Raw genomic sequence first — 18,641 nt, forward strand, 5'->3', positions numbered from 1 at the left:
TTCCTTCACTGTGGACCTATGAACAGTTCACACAGGAATTAGCATTTGAGATACAAGTAACTTTGAATGGGTTATTTTGGGGTTATATTTTTGACCAAATCTTCTGTTTACCCATTTCATTAATAGAACTATGTAATACTGGGCAACAAAGATCCACAGAAAAACAGCCTATTGGTGAATTTCAGTGATGGTTTTCAAGGCAGCCACTGGATTCTGTTTAAGTGAAAATACAGTTTCAATCATTTTGATGAGAATGTATCTGGGGTTGTTTTTTTTTTTTTGTTGTTTTTGCCTAATACATCGCCTTTTATTTCACATTTTGCAGATGTAGCACAATTTATACTCACCTATCTAATAAAATACTGAATGAGTTATATCTTTGTATTGATTGTGTGAAATACAAACTGCATGGGGACAAATAGAGACAATAACCCTCTGAAGAATAGAAGAGTTCTGATTTACATTGGAATATTTTGCGACTTGTTCTGGTCAAAGGTACAGAAAAGTCTTCATACTGAACCCAAACTATAAACATTTTAACAAGAGAACATTTTTGACTCAGCTAACTGACTGCTTCTTTTAAATCACAGTATTTTCTAAAGTCAACATTGATGTACTTGAATATATTACAAAAAAAGACACTGATTTACATCCTGCAGTTATTTTGCAGACTTAACCCATAAAGAACCAAACAGCCACTGATGATGTGACCCATTTGGACGTTTGGAGGCTCTGTAGTTACCGTGGAAACACCATCATCTTCTACAACATTGATTCACCAGTAAAACCCATGGAGTTGGATCAATAATGGTGGATGGAGACACTGGGTTTATGTTCAGTTAATGATAGATTTTACTGAAAAAGTCACTTTTTCTTCAGTTTTCTCTGCTTTTGACACAATAACTTTGAATTTACTCTGAGGTTTTATGAACATCTACATGATCACTGAACTAAATATAGGAAAATACATGATTTACACTGAAAAAGCTCTTAACTAAAAAGGATAATATTACAATAAATTGTGATATCCCTTAAGAAAGGTTAAATGTAGATAAAAAATTACTTTGTGAACCGCCACAGAAGTACCACTGGGTCTTTATGGGTTAGGGAGTGTTCTCCTAGTCTGCAGCATATTAGAATTTTATCCTCTGTATTTTGCATTTTTCTGCAAAAAATCAGGTGTTTTCCTACATTTAATTCACTGATCATGTAGATGTTTATAAAAACTCAGCGTAAATTCAAAGGTTATTATAGCAGAACGAAGAAAATTAAAGGAAAACTGACCTTTTCAGCAAAAATACATCATTATCTGAACACATTAAAGCATGTGCATCTTGTTTAATGTGTTCATTGGTTTTACTGGTGCAATGCTTGTAAATAAGATACATCTGAGAAGCTGATAAACTGAATTTTACCTGAATTATTTAAGCATATTGATAGGATGAGGTTCAGAGGAATGAACATCTACATGATCACTGAATTAAATATAGGAAAATACATGATTTACACTGAAAAAGCTCTTAACTAAAAAGGATAATATTACAATAAATTGTGATAAATTGCTTAAGGAAGGTTAAATGTAGAAAAAAATTACTTTGTGAACCGCCACAGAAGTACCACTGGGTCTTTATGGGTTAGAAAAATCAGTTTGAAGTGATTCTAATACACTTCCTGCAGTAAATGATGCCTCTAACAGAATGTAAAGTAGTTAAATATAGCTGAAGACCCAGAGGGCTGTGCCTTTGTGTACAGGGCTCAGTCCTTATGTTCAGTTCACTGGGGCCGAGGTTCAAGGAGGATCTTCTGCTCCTCTTTGTTGACGATCCTGAATGATTTCACATGTTTTCTCAGGGCCTCATACGGCTTACAGTGACGAGAACAGAACATGATGGTCCTATAGGCGTAGTCTGGAGTGAAAGGACAAAGAAAGAACAGAATTCATGAGCTAATGCTATCGAAATGTGAAAAATGTAAAGCTTTACATGTGGACAAATTGTGTCCAGCTGTGTACTGGGAGGATCAGATCGAGAAAAGTGGTTTAAAAAAAAAAAAAAAGAACAATTTAGACTAAAAAAAAAAAACATGCACATTCCAGATTTAATCTATTAAACCATTTCAGCCATGAGTGAAATGAAAGATGCTAATGAGGCCGATCAGTTACCAGCAGATGTAGGTGATATAGGATGCAAAACACGCAAACAGCAACAATCCCAGCATGCAACAGGAAATTGGCCTGGCTTTCAAACACCTGGACTGCACGACTTCTCTGTCTTCTGTCATCTTCTTTAACCCTTTCATGCATTAATTGTGAGAACCTTAGTCAAGGTTTTTTTCTTGAGTGTTTTTATTCCTCCTTAGGCATGAAAAAAACAATGAGATCAAGTTTTTTTTTTTCTGTGGAGTTACAAAAATATCCATGCATTTAATTTTTGAAGTAAAGAAACATGTGTTTAAAACCCAATATCAGAAAGTGATATGAAAACAATGAAATAAAAACATGTTTAATGCTGCTAATCTGATGTCATCTCACATTTTAACATATTCTAATGCTATTGATTCCTTACTTCATCGAGATAATGTGCAACAAAAAAAAAACCTTCTTGTATCGTTCGCCATCTTGTAGGAAGTCTGGAAATCAATTGTTAATAATTATTTTTTGCATATTATCTCCATGAAGTGAGTAATAACTAGTATTAGAATATGTTAAAATGTGAGAAAACATCAGATTAGCTGCATTAAACATGGTTTCATTTCACTGTTTTCATATCACTTTATGATATTGGGTTTTAAATACATGTTTCTTTGCTTCAAGGATAAAATTCATGGTGTAGCTGAGTGGACATTTTTGTAACTCCATGAAAAACAGGTTGATTTAAAAAAAAAAAAATTCAATCACATTGTTTTTTTTTCATGCCTAAAGAGGAATAAAAACACTCAGGAAAAAAAAATATTAAGGTTCTCATTAAGGTTCTCATAATTCATGCATGAAAGGGTTAATGTCCAGTAGTATTCAGTGCAACTTCTGATTCAGTATCTGAATGAAATCCATGCATGCCCATCCTCCTGGTTTGACGATAACCCCACTCTACCTCCTAGGCCACAGCTGCTCGTCGCACCATATGATCCCGATAACACTTCTCTCTCAAAGTGCAGCTTTACTGGAGGTACCCAGAGTCTCCAAAGGAGCCTTTATCTATGAGGGTCCTCTCTTCTGGAACCAGCTCCCGGACACCCTCTCATACATTTAAGATCAGATGTGAAACTTTCTTTATAGTTCGGACTGGCTCAGATGACCCTGAACCTGCCCTTAGTAATGCTGCTGTGAGACCTCCCATGATGCACTGCGCTCCTCTCCTGTCTTTCTGCCTCCATGCTGTCTATCATTGTGGAACACTGTCTCTCTCCATGTTCCTTTCTGCAGGTATCTCTGATTCTGGAGCTGTGTGTGATAACGCTAGTACAAACTCTGAATCCAAATGCAGAAACTCGGACACAAAAATAAGGTTCAAAAGATTTATTATTTAAACACGTGTAAAAATAATATTAGTGACAGAATCTTGAGGATAATGGTTGGAGATATCCTCCTCTGATTCGTTCTCCGGATCGAGGGCGACGGCCCGTCTCCCCGTGCGGCGTTTGGGGTATTTTTCCCGACTGGGGAAAAGCAAAGGGAGGTCAGGGACGGAAACAGGTCATACACAGGTAGGCTATCAAACAGGCAACAGGACATAAGGACAAGGCAAAACTCACGTACCGATAGTCAGGGCGAGAAGATCAGAACCAGGAAATCAGATGAGGCAGACAAAACCGACAGGGAGCAGGCAGAAGGCAAAAAACCGAGGAATCCAAAACGGGTCACAACAGGCAGACAAAACGAACAGACGAGGTCAAAACACTGGTAAGAACTGCAAGAGTTACAAACTGGCGTCTGACAGGGGGAAGAGACAGGGTTTAAATACACAAAAGGGAGGGAAGACAACGAGACACAGGTGGAGCAAATCAGGGCGGAGACAGGTAATCAGGTCAGAGGTCAGGGAGAACAGGGAACAGGAAGTAAAGACGACAGACAAGACACATGAGGGGAAACTTAACAAAATAAAACAGGAAGTGACAAACAAAACATAAAAGACAGACAAAACCAGACTAACGTCTGGCTGCAGGTATGACAGTGTGTTGTATTCCTGATTAGAGATTACACCCCCCATTAATGTGTTTAGCATTTGTTTGTTTGTTTGTTATTTCTCTGTAGGATACTCTTCTTTTTTGTTCTCCACTCTCCATTCATCAGAACTACCTGAGTGTGGTCCTATAGGAGGTTTTGTCTGTAAACCGCCAAAGCTCTCAACAGCCGCAAATGACCAAAAACATACTGATCTAAAATGTTTAACCTGTTAAACCCTGACCATATTTTCAGCGGAAAAACGCCTAAACAGACAAACCCAAAGTAAATGAAGAATTCCTCCACAATAATAAGGTTCATATGGATGTTCATGGTGTCTGTGGACATTTACAGACCTCACAGAATCTATTCCCATTGTCTAAAATATTGTATCTATTACTCTGCCTGAGTAAACTGGAACAAACTAAAAGAGAAATTGGAATTTTTTTATCCTCACCTGTTTTTTTTTCGGCTGGATTGACGATGATATGCATTAATTAATCGTTTGTGTCTGAGATTTTTAATAGCATATATTTCACCCCACAAAGATTAAAAATCATGTTTGAATGTTAAAGTTTACACTAAAATACACTTTTGATGCACTTTTATTAACATTAGGGTCTAAACTTTGAGCAAAAGTTGAAAAAAACATTCATTGTCCTGATTTATTATATTCTTATAGCAGATGAATATTAATATAATTTTTTTCGGCCTGCGGGCGGGCTGATAGGGCTAAAGGGGTTAACAACTTCTGAACCACTAATCCTATCAATATGGTTAAATAATTCAGGTAAAATTCAGTTTATCAGCTTTTCAACAGCGTCAGACGTGTCTTATATTTGACGTTAAGAAGCATCGCACCAGTAAAACCCATGAAACGCACATTAAAGGAGTTGTAGACACTTAATTGTGTTCAGATAATGATGACAAATTCAGTTTTTCTTAATTTTTCTCCGTTTTTCTATAATAACAACAAACAATACAATAATAATAATACAATAATAATAATAATAATAATAATAATAATTATAATAGGAATCAATGTGAATGTGGAAACACCATCATCTTACGTAACACTGATTTACTTGTAAAAGTTCATTTAGCTGCAAAATTCACTTTTTCTTTATTTTATTTTTTATTTTATTTTGAACATGCAAAGAAAATAAGACAAAACAAAGCAAAATAAGACACAAACAAAATAACATTTAATTGGACAGAATCTATCTTCAAGCACATACAAGTCTGAATTTTGCGTGGTCGAAAAGGAGTAGGAAGAAGTCTAAACTTATTTAATCCTACCCCTCAGTGCTTTTACACCTTTATCATTAACTTTATACAACAATCAGCCGATACTATTTCCCTAATTTTAGCATCGAACCACAACAATCCATAATGCAGTAACTGAATTATCCACAACAGTCTGTTCATGTCAGTGCAGTCATACAAACAGACTCAACAAATCAAACATTCTCTTCAATAATTACAGCAGATTTATCAGTACAACATCATTCTTCAATTTTCTCTATATAATAATTCAGTCATTAATTTTCTGAACTCACTTTATCCTCACTAGGGTCATGGGGGTCGCTTGGAACCTATCCCAGTTACATAGGGGTGAAGGCGGGGTGCACCATTTCACCAGTTCATCACAGGCTGAACATATAGAGACAAACAACCACTGTCACGTTCACACAGAAAAGTCCCACCCCCATCGACTGGTGTTGGAATCGAACCCAGGACCTTCTGGCTGTGAGGCACCAGTGCTAACCACTGCACCACCGTGTCGCTCCTTTATAATAATTTCAGAATTTATTCTAAGCTTTAATGAAAATTTATATGATCAGTTGATTAAATAAAGTAAATTATGTGATTTTCACTGAAACACACAAAATGCAGGGGATAGTATTGTAATAACAGGTAATAAACTGATTGATTGATTGATGTATTTATTTCGAACATGAATGTCAAACAGAAGAAAATAAATAAACAAAACCCTTAAACATAAGACATATAATACATATTCGAAAAGGAGTGAGAAGAAGTACAACTTATAAACTCCACCCCTTCTCCTTATATAATTAATAACAATAATAACCTTCCTCATCTAATCAGATCTATACACTATGCTATAATTTGACTCATACTTACTAGTAAATAATTAGGTTTCTGGCTTTATATTATCATGAACAAATATAATATGATTTACATAAACACATAATACAATAACACATATATGTAAATACATATTCATACACAGATCTACACACACACATATACACCTACCTATATATACACACACACATACACACCTATACATACATTTACACACACTTACCACACACTTGTACATCTTTATCACACCCAGTGATCCCCCTCCCCTCCCTCATCCCTGTACCTCTGAAAAACCGTGTCTTTGTACCTCTTTTTAAATTCTTTCCTGCTTGGACGTTGCTTTAACTCTATATTAAATCCGTTCCGCAGTCTCACCCCGCTGACAGAAACCCAAAACCCTTCGTAGTCGCTCTAACTTAGGAAAGGTTAAATTAATTTAGGAGTCAAAACAAAAACAGTTCTAGGTCTTAAAGGTGTTAAAGGAAGTATCTCAGTGGTGGATTTTATCCCACTAAACCGAAAATATAGAGAACAGATTGAACATAACATCACAGATACAGATTCACTTTACTGATCCCTGGGGGGAAATTTACTTTTTTCATCGTCTCAATAAAAAAAGACAGAAAACTAAACAAAAACAAACAATCATCATCCATGAATCATCAGACTGATGGCGGTGTTCATGAGGGATCTTTCATACCTCTCAGTTCTGCATCTTAATAAGCTTAGTCGCTTCTGTTGCCAAAATGAAATGAAGGTGATCTGGATTTCCCAAGATGCTCTCCATCATCTCGGTGTGCATCCACCACATTCCACAGCTTCTCTCTCAAAACAGAATTAGCATTTTTAATCATTTTGCATCCTTTTGTCTGATACTGCCTCTTAATTACGAGAACAATAAACATTAAAACAAATCCACCGTGCTGATTGGTTCAATATGTGGAAGATACACCAAACATCTACTAGTTCACGGATCTGGAGGGAGTTCTCCTGGAAAAATCTGGTGCGTTTCTTTATCACACCTAAGAAGAAAAGCAAGCGGTTAAACAGACAGTAGAAATGTTGGAGGGAATGTGGAGAATTTGATATAGATCACACACATGTTTTTTGGAAATGTGATGAAATAACTGTGTTTTGGGAGATGGTGTGTAGAGAACTAAAACAAATAATGGGGTATGAGATTCCAATGTGCTGTGATGTTCTGTATTTGTGTAACTTATCTGATGGAAATGTAGCAGGAAACGACATGTACTTGGTTAAGATACTTTTAGTGGCTGCAAAAAAACTATTACAAGGAACTGGGGAAGGACAGAGGCACCGACACAGGACCAGTGGATTGAAATTATTGATGGAATATTTACAATGGAAAGGGCGACTCATAGACTGCGACTACAGGAAGCACAAATGGACAAAAACTGGAATAAATGGACTGTTTACAGAGCTGGGAATGATGGAAAGACTGGATACAAATGTGTTGAAATAGGTGTATGTACCCAAGCAATGTTGGTTTGTTTGTTTTTTATTGTTTTGTCAAATATGTGTAAAAAATTTCAATAAAAACTTAAGTGACAAAAACAAAACATAACAAATCCACCATCTATTCCTGACATCATGTATTCAACTTGATTTCATAATTGTAGTAAATATACAAATACATTAGAGGGCGGTAGAGAGCAAAAAGTGTGGCTGTAAGCAAGTACTTTTCACACACCTGTATATTTTCCTTTTCTTTTTTTCTACAATTGTTAATAAAGTCAAGACAAGACCAAACATTCTTATTTTGCAAATATGTTATCTCACCAAAGGGAAAATCTCATTCTGTTATTAACCCTTTCATGTATACTGGTCACTCCAGTGGACAGTTCTTCTCCAGCTGTTCTCTTGTATAATCATGGGTTTTGTTGTTTTACTTGCATATCAGCCAACACAGTGGACACTTATGCATCATCCTATACACTGACATTCATACTGTTACTGTAACTTTACTGTTCTAGATAAACCTGATCTGCACCAATATGTTTGAGTATATATATATATATATATATATATATATATATATATATATATATATATATATATATATATATATATATATATATATATATATATATATACATACATATATATATATATATATATATATATATGAATATTTATCTCCATGAAGTGAGTAATAGCTAGTATTAGAGTATGACCCCTAGGAGTTAAAATGAGAGAATACATCAGATTAGCTGCATTACAAATATTTTTATTTCATAGATTTCACACAGAATATCACTTTCTGATAGTGTTTTAAATACATGTTTCTTTGCTTCAAAAATTAAACACATGATGGACATTTTTGTAACTCTACGAAAAATAGGTTTGTTAAAAAAATTTCAATCACATTTTTTTCCAGGCTTAAAGAGTTTTTTTTCTTTTTCATTTTTCATTTGTTATTATTATGGTGTAAATGCTCGATGCTATACACATTTAAGTTGATGTAAGCAGTGTATTAGTTGAAAAGGATTGGCAAAAAAATAAGCTTTTGCTTCTAGCCTATTCCTTTTCTGGTTTTTATGTTTATTACAATTGATGTACTGAGTACAATGACTGATGTAAAACCAAAAATAAAAACAACAACAACAACAACAACAACAACAAAAAGAAAGGGAATAAAAACACTCAGGAAAAAAAATGTGACTAAGGTTCTCTTAATTTGTGCATGAAAGGGTTAAAAATAGTCACTCATATAGAGACTGTTAGGATTATGTACATGAGAGACTTAAGGCTAAAAAAGTAATAAATAAATAAATAAATAAAATAAAATAAATAAATAAATACATTAATAATAATAATAATAATAATAATAATAATAATAATAATAATAATAATAATAATAATAAAAAGGCTATGGAGTGTTCTCGCGAGATTTGAGCGCGAGATTTCCCTGGGCGGTAGGTGGAGCCTGGACACAGCGGAGTGGAGTCGGTTTCCAGGCAGCTGCTCTCTATCTGCCTTTCTGACAGCTATGCTAGCATGTAAACAACACCAAAAAGCCCCGGCTGTGTGGGGGAAAATCTAATGAGTGAACCCGCTGTTGTTTTTACCACTATTGCCCATGTCCGTGGCTGTTTTGGCGTTTATTTCCACTCCATGTCTCCTGCTTCTTCTGTTCACCATCGCCTCTGCAACATACTGAGCTCCACTGATGACAGGAGCTAACCCAAGTGTCTGCACAAAAGACAGTTTCCCTCCGACTAAAGGTAAGAGGCGCTCACAGATGCTGCTTTTGGATCATTTATGTTTCACATGAATTGGGTGTTGTGTCGCGAAATTTCTCTCGGCTTGACTGTCACAGGGTTTTTGCTTTGCAGGTGTTGGTTTATTTCAGTGTGAGTGTCCGGGAAGCTTCCAGCTGACGGACAGAGAGTTCTAAATATGAAGAGAAATATACCAAACCTGCCAATACATGAGGGGAAACTCTGACCTTATTAATGCTATCAATATCCAGAACTGCAGCAGGGTGTACAAAGGAGGATTTCAACTCCGAATACATCTAAATACAATGGGAATTTATTATGAAATCACTGTGTTCCAAGTCTGTTTGCAAAAGATGCATTTTTTTTCAATACTGACAGCTTCAACATCAAATTTGTTAAATTTATTTATTTATTTATTTATATTGAGGGATGATTTTTTTTTATACATACTTTACAATTTGTGCTTGTAGGTTGTCCATTAAAGGTTTTTTTTTTTGTATGTTAGTCTCTGAACTTCCCTTATGCATCCCTATAATGCTGCTAATACATGGGCTGTTCTGTATCAGCTTTGTGACTGAATGGGTTGAGCTCATAAAAAAGGTAATTTCTCTGAACTAGAGGTCTTAAAGTATCCCACAATGATCAGAGTACATCTAAATGCAATGGTAATTTATTATGAAATCACTGTATTCCGAGTCTGTTTGCAAAAGATGCATTTTTGCTCAATATTGACAGCTTTAACATCAAATTATATTTTTATTTTTATTTATTTATTTTTACAAAGGGATGATTTCTTTTCATACATATTTTACAATTTGTGCTTGTAGGTTGTCCATATAAGTTTTTTTTTTTTTTTTTTTGTGGGTTAGTCTCTGAACTTCCCTTATGCATCCCCATAACGCTGCTAATACGTGGGCTGTTCTGTATCAGCTTTGTGGCTGAATGGGTTGAGCTCATAAAAAAGGTAATTTCTCTCAACTAGAGGTCTTAAAGTGTCCCACAATGATCAGAGTATACCTAAATGCAATGGTAATTTATTATTAAATCACTGTTTTCCAAGTCTGTTTGCAAAAGATGCATATTTGCTCAATGTTGAAAGCTTTAACATCAGATTATGTTTTTATTTATTTATTTTTTACAAAGGGATGAATTTTCTTTTCATACATATTTTACAATCTGTGCTTGTAGATTGTCCATATAAGATTTTTTTTTTTGTGGGTTAGTCTCTGAAGTTCCCTTATGCATCACCATCTTTTTTTTCACTCCATTATTGACATGGGATGTGAAATACTGCTAAGACTTGGGCTGTTCTGTGTCAGCTTTGTGACTGAATAGGTTGAGCTCATAAAAAAGGTCATTTCTTTCAAATGGAGGTCTTTAAGTTTCCAACAATTCATTGGAATTGAAAGCTATACCAAGTCTGTTTACAAAGGATGCTTTTTTTCCCTCAATATTCTAGGTTTTAACATCAGGTTATGATTAAAGAAAGGGAGAAACTTAACAAAAAGCTTCTTTTCATACATATTTTACAATCTGTTCTCATAGGTGGTAAGATAAATAATGGGATATTTTGTGGGTTAGTCTCTTTACTTGCAGTCATTCTATTATTGAAATCGAAAAGGATAACATAGGATGCAAAGTGCACATAATATTTGAGTTCTGTATCAGCTTTGTGATTGAACAATTTGAGTTAATGTGTTATTTCTCTCAACTAGAGGTCTTAACGTGTCCCACAATTATCAGAATACATCGAAATGCAATGATAAATTATTCTTAAATCACTGTGTTCCCAGTCTGCATATAACAGATGCAGTTTTGCTGAATGTTGTAGGCTTTAACATTAGATATGTTTTTACAAAAAGGGTAAATCTTTTTTCATACATAGGCTATTTTACAATCCATGCTTGTTGATCATCCTCATAATTGTTTTTTTTTTTTTTCTTTTGTGTACTAGACTCTTTACTGTCCTTTTGCATCTCCATCTCGCTTGCATTCATTCTAGCATTAGAAAAGCATGACATAAGATGGAAAATGCTTATAATATTTGGGCTTTTCTGTATCAGCTTTGTGACTGAACAATTTGAGCTAATGAAAAAAGGTTATTTCTCTCCACTAGAGGTCTTAAAGTGTCCCACAATTATGCAAATGAAATGCCACAGTGGTGCTTGTTGGCTGGTATTTGTATTCTGCATCTTCCTGATGAGATGATGTTTCAAGTGGTTGAAGTTTGGTGTATTATTCAGCTTGAGATCTGAAACAAATAGGATGTATATGGAATTTTCTGAGGTGAAACTTTGGTTTATTTCACTCTGCTATTCAAAGGTTGGACATTTATGTAAAAACTGCATGTATATCAATGGCAGTAATGCTAATAATATACCCTTGTTTTATGTTTATTTACAGGACATTGTTACAAATGCTTTATAACAGTGATATAATTTACAGAACTGGCAGGCATAGAAAATAAAAGATACTATAAACAGGAATAATACTGTCAGTAAACTCACATTGTAAAAAGCACTGTAGTGTTGGAAAACTCATGTGCCACTTTGCATTTGCTTTAATTTCAGATGAGTTCAGTGTATTAGTTGTAACTTAATGTGAAATCACACCACCACTGAGAGCAGAAATCGAGAACCGGTTCCAAATTGTCTGATTCATTACAATCAGATGCCTCTGAGCCTGTCAGTTCCATTTGTTCCTTAATGATAATTGCACGCTACAAAACAATAATGTCAAATTCATGCATCTAATTTGGAAACTTGGTGTCAGAGAGGACAACACGGTCTAATATGTGCCTTCGGTTCAGTGGATGTTTTTCTTTTTGTGTTCTCTGTTTCTACGCTGGGTTCAGATGCTGTGGTAATAGTCCAACTGATGCTAAGAACCAGCGTAGGCCTCGGTTTTTTCGAACTCAGAAAAATAATTCATCAATAAGAGAATCCATAAAGCCTTGGACCGATAAGCAGGGGAACTTTATTCCATCAGTATTGATAAAATCCTATCAATTCCTGTCCCTGGTCACCACTAGATTATGTTACCACTTCATTTGACTGCAGTTTCTTTTATTTTCGCAGCCCTTTTACAGTATGTCAAATGAGCTGGGACGTTCAACAGGGTCTTGCGCTATAGACCTGCAGCTCTCCCCATTATTCCGGCACTTTGATCTCAATTTCTGCTCGTCTTTGGGAATAATTCAAAGCCATTCTTTGCAACTTCTCACAAAACTGAAATGCTGACTTGTGCAGGAAAAAATGAGTTCGGATCACCCTCTGTGAATACTTTTGCTCTCAGTCTCGTCTGTAAAATAACTGATATTTAGTATGTGTTTCCACATCCCCTGACTGCTGAGCAGAAAACACTTCGCTTTTCAAAGTGTCACAGTAGATGCACTCTCACACAGCATGTGTTTCCGTACTTTGGTAGGAAACAGATTATGCATTAGGGTAAATCTCAAAACATGCTTTTGCAAATGTGCACATAAACGTCTCAGCAGGATTATTTTAGGCAAACATTCATAACAGAGGCTCGTAGGGAAATTTGTGTATGTACTTGACATCATCTGACCTGTGTGTCAGAGCTGTTTCTGGGATAATTATCTTAGTATGGAACCAAAACTGTTAACAAGTGGGTTTTGTTTTATTTTCCAAGGTGTACCCTAGCTGTGGGACATTTTATTCCATCTCTAGTCCATTACTGTTGTTATGAAATTTAGAGACAATGAAAGTAGGGATGCACCAATCTGTGGCATGATACAGCTAGATTAGGTATCGTGAGAGTAACTCACCGGTGTAGGCACATGAGGAAGTGTGCCATGGTATTAAAATGGATAAATCCCCCTGTAAAAAGATGCGTGTCTTTGTCAGAACCTCCAATTTTCAGGATTAGTTAGATATTGGAAGGCGTTACTCTTTCAGCAACCTTCAACCTCAGGAAGTTTCAATACGCACATAGCAGAATGGAGGAGAATCACATTCTACCGTTGTGTGTGATCGAAATATTAGCCCTTATTCCATCATCCATTATTACATCCTGAAGACCTGAACCTGTTACTTAAAGGAGATGCAGATCAGCACATGAAGCAGAAAATCCTCAAATGGTGCAAAAAAAAAAAAAAAATAGCCTACCGCTCATCGATCTCTGCCACATGCTAATGCTGTAATTTGCAAATGTGTTTTTATTTCACCTACACTACCAGTCAGAAGTTTGGACTCACCTGGTTTTTCTTTATTTTCATGACTATTTACATTGTAGATTCTCACTGAAGGCATCAAAACTATGAATGAACACATATGGAATTATGTAGTTAAAAAAAGTGTGACAAGATTCAAAGCATGTTTTATATTTTAGATTCTTCTAAATAGCCACATTTTGCTTTTATTACTGCTTTGCACATTCTTGCATTCTCTCGCTAAGCTTCACGAGGTATTCACCTGAAATGTTTTCTAAAAGTCTTGAAGGAGTTTCCAGTGATGCTGAGCACTTGTTGGTGATCTGTGGTCCATCTCATGTCATTTAAATGTGAGGGTGAGTCCAAACTTTTGACTGGTAGTGTACATATTGACTGAGTTGCAGCTTAGCAGTTGAAAGAAAAGACAGAAAGAGCTCATTATAAACAGGTACATATAGGTTAAGTTTTCTTGACCACTGTGCTAGGGATGTAAACAGTTAATCGACTAACGAGTAATTGTCGATAAGAATTTGCTCGATTAAATTATTAATTGTTGGTTAATTGCCCTTTTCCGCCTGTCCACACCTGTCCGAAGGCTGTTGGTTTGTCCGCGCTGCGACGCTGCTGCTGGGATAGCCGGTCATTGAACTGAATAATGGCGTTGATGAGTTAGAATGTCTTTATGGACATGATGGAACCAAACACAGACCGACCGTCTGTTTGTGGGAGCGGTGTACCCCAGACTAAATACACACACAAATGCGGGGTCGGTATCGGAGTGTATTTCCTGGAGGTTGGTCAAATCCACTGTTAGTGAGACAGAAGTTGAAAACATCCTCCAGACTCTTGATTCGGAAGACAGGTATGTAATGCATTTGCGAAGCTTCGGGAGTTAAAGATAAATGAGCAAAAAGTTTCACGTTCACTTCTGCAGGGGCACGGACTGCACCGCCCCGTACCCCTATAGTATTTGAAGTAGGACGGAAAGTGACACACGTGCACGGTTACCAACCAACACGCACACATCCCCCAGCTGTACTACGCGCGTGTGAGTACCTCCCCTCCCGCCGACGAAACACCCGTGCGTGCACCCAACCACGCACTGGCGAAATGCACGCACGTGTAGCCCCCCCCCCATTACATACACCTCATCAACAGATGAATTCCACAGGAAACACTGACTGTATCCAATGGTTCAATAAATCAATCATCAAGGAATATGACATGCTTTTATCATGAAGTGTATAAACAATATTTAGCTTTTATTCTTATAGACCGTATTGAAAAAGAAATTCAGGTTCTCAGGAAAATTGCCACTTATCAGTTAATCGTTAATCGACCAATAAGGGCAATCAGCTATCGATTAATGAATTAATCGATAATTTGCATCCCTACACGGTGCTGATGAAAATCTGGAGTTGGTCCCCAAAGGCCTTCAATTGCAGCTCGCTACTCCTAATGTGTGCTAATGCTAATGCTATGTACTGTGTAGGTATTAAGATAGGTAAAACGTACAAGGACAATAAAGCAAGTTAACCTTTAGTTTTTCTGGTGAATTCACAATCCACAAACTCACAGCCATCATTGCAATGCTGGGTTATGTTGGGATTTTATCCAGCATAACTGATAAACTTAAAAATTCAGCGGTAACAGCTTCAGTGTCCCTTTTAAAACAGTGTATTTCCTGTCAAAAAGGCGTACGCTTGTTCTGCCAGCCTAAATTGGCCTGAGTGACTGAGAATATGTACCACCATTGGAACTGAGTCAGATTGGTACATTGCTATAGTCATAAAGCACTAATGAATTATGCAGTTTTATTACATATTTTGCTAAATGTTGGCTTTTAGTCTGTTGATGTGTAGTAGTATTTTTTGCAGCCCCTTCAGTGACGCCTTCCTCACCTGATCAGTGTGAGGTCTCTGAGTTTCAAGTGCAGCTGGAGTTGAGCGGCTCTGATTTCCTTAGCCATCTGCTTGCACGGCTGAAGCCTCTCAAGCTTTTATACACGTCCAAACAGGTTAAGAGGAGTTCTGAAGTTGATGGCATACCCTCAGATTTTGTCCCGCAGCAATAAAACTTTGTAAAGTGGCTGCATTTTGGTTTAACTGCAGACTCCGAAGCAGCTGTTGAGAGAGTTTTACTTAATCCTGAATGACAGCAGCCTACAGACCTATGGAAAGTACCCCTGATACAGAAGTGTTCATTAACATTAGTCAAGTAAAGTCAAGTTATATGAGGTATCTGTTCTTAGTGTTAATTACATTAGATGCCATTTTGCAGAAGCTGACAGGACTATCAACCCAGAAGAATACTGTTGTAGACAAAAGCAACATCAGCCTTTACTTTAGTTCCCAAAAGCAACCCTTTCAGCACTGTACTGAAACCTTATTTCAGATTTACTTCAGGTGTTGCTGTCTGAAAAGTGTGAAAAATGCCGAAAAATGGTAAAAGATTATTCCTCTATAGAGTTTCTTGCTAAACTTCAAGATGGAACTTATTTGGTTTGTATAATATGTTACTTGTGAATGTGTTTCTGAAGTCAGACATGGCATATAGTTTTAAAGGGGTCATATTTTGCTAAACCCACTTTCATTAGTCTTTGGTTTATTTATTTGTGTATTTGGACCCTAATAGTTCCAAAAGTTTGAATTTGAACCCTCCAGGTGCTGCAAAGCTATCTTCATATTCATTCTGGCAAAAATCAAGTGGATTTCTACAACCTGTTTCAATTCCTTCGTAAATTGTTACGTTTTATAACTAGTTATGTCACGACATTTGCACATATAAGGTCAAGACTTCCGACGAACATGTCTCAGAGTACGACATAATTGTTTGTCAGCAGCAGCGGTTGTAGTCCGTACTGAAAATATGTCCAGACTTTCAGCCGATTACCTAAAATGTTCAGTTGGTTGTATTAATGAATACAAGTGGCTGAGCAGGACAGAGCAGCACGGTCAACAACCTGGAGGGGATGGGGTGTGAAGTGGCTCATGTGCATTTAAAGGGCCAGCGCTCAAAACCACCTTTCTGGTGTCATTACTCAGAAATAGAAGATTGAAGATGGACCTGTGGGATTGAATTAATGAAGAATTCAGACACAAGCAGAGCATTTACAGTTTATGTAGACCACAGGGAAATGATTTTAAATCCATAGTTTCATTTAAAAAAGCAAAATATCACACGTTTAATAAAAAAAGAGATACTTAACTGGTTGGTCACATCATCCAGCTCTAGTTTAGATCCAATCTAATGTGTAGTAACAGCATGATGGGACTCGAGGGCGGCACTCATAATAGTTATACTGCTGATTAATCAATTTTTCAGTCATTTAGAGCAAAAGTAAAACAAAATCAACACATAAAAGCAACCTAAGAAACAGCAAAAGTAGAGTAAAAGTATGCTACAGATGCGTAACAGAATAACTAAAAACAAAAGCAGATCTGAAGGACTGATCCAAAGATGCAAACTAATGTGTAAAAATGATGCTAATGGTGGATCAGATCCTCCTGTTTCTGTTTTAGTCAAAGGCGTCTGGTGGCTTCGACCGACGTAATGAATTCAGTTCCCTATTGGAAAGACTGTCTGATCGTAACGCAAATCAATATCAGTTTATGTGTCGACTAAATATAGCCTACATTTAAACTGATATTGATTCATCTTAGGTGGCTACAGCAGTTCCTCTGTGCTGTAGCTCATTCATCGACCATGGACGCGGTACTTCATACATCCACACTTAAAACACCCTGAACTAACTCTTGAAAACCCTTACTGATGTTTCACCTCTGCACTGTGAAAAATTACAGTTCCACCTTTTGTAAAGGGCTTTGACTTATACTTAAATGATCTCACTGGCAGGTTATTTCAAGTATAATAAGTTTCTTTATTGTTTGACCTAGAGAATTGTCTATAAAAAGGTCTGGACGTGGTAGGTGAGTGTTTGAGAACATTGACTATAAATTGCAGTTTTGTTCGTGGTTGTGGTCTTGGTATGATGTCTGAAGATGCCTGCTGTGTGTTTTTGGACAATCCTGGCTATGACTTTAGGGTCTTATGAGCTACTTTGGTGAAGTTCTCATCAGATGTTTGTGTCTGAAACTATATGATTAAGGATGGGAATTGATAAAAATTGAGCAATTCCGGTTCCATAATTGATATCACTTCACAAGTCTATTCCCTATCGATTCTCATTGGATTAAAGAATAAACTATTATACAAATGGTTTTATTCGCTTGAACTCTTTTGACAATAAAGGGTTATAAAGGTGTAGTTAAAGGCGTGTGAGCTCTACCTGCTGCAGCCTCTGAGCCTCGTCATCATCTAAATGTCAACCAACCAGTCTCCATGTTCTAGAATTACACAGTGAAATGATACTAACATTAGCAGCATCGACAGAACTCTGAGGAGTTTAATGTCAGCAGCTGTGATTTAGGACACCTTGCTGTACACTCCGCCCCCTTCTCTAAGCAGCCAACCAGAGATGTTCCATTGGTGTAGTTTGATTGGATGCTGTGGGTAAATGTTTGTGCATGTTGGGGTATTTCCCCCTTTGTCGTAATGGAAGCTCTGCAACTGTTACAAATGGTCCTAGTGGTGTCTTTACTGGTGAAATAAAACCATACTTTAGAGGCTTCTGAACAAAGATGTGCGAGGTAGGGATGTCCCTATCTGGGTTTTTTTTGCTTCTGATCAGATTTTTTTTAAGGATTAGTTTTGCCGATACTGACTTTTTACTTTTTAATGAAATTTTGATTTAAATTTGGAGTCATTATTTATAGGTTATCATGCTATTATTTTACTTGACACCACAATTAGGCTGAATGTGGAACCTGAACTAAAACAAGCATGACACCTTTGACTCTTCATAACTTTAGTATAAATTTTGCAGTTTCCAAATTCATACTGTAAGCCACATTAGAACCTTTGGCAGGCCGGTTTTGGCCTGTGGGCCATATGTTTG

General features: G+C 36.5%; 1 protein-coding gene across 1 annotated transcript in view; it reads left to right on the plus strand.

Moving 5' to 3' along the window:
* The first annotated feature begins 9,223 nt into the window (after window positions 1-9,223).
* pomgnt2 (protein O-linked mannose N-acetylglucosaminyltransferase 2 (beta 1,4-)) overlaps window positions 9,224-18,641 on the plus strand; it is a 40,218-nt gene continuing 30,800 nt past the window's right edge. Inside the window, exon 1 of the mRNA XM_030158674.1 lies at window positions 9,224-9,516. The gene's annotated coding sequence lies outside the window, so the exon portion shown is untranslated. The remainder of the gene's footprint in view (window positions 9,517-18,641) is intronic.

Source organism: Sphaeramia orbicularis, chromosome 16 (genome assembly GCF_902148855.1).
Source record: "Sphaeramia orbicularis chromosome 16, fSphaOr1.1, whole genome shotgun sequence".
NCBI classification, from domain to species: Eukaryota; Metazoa; Chordata; class Actinopteri; order Kurtiformes; family Apogonidae; genus Sphaeramia; species Sphaeramia orbicularis.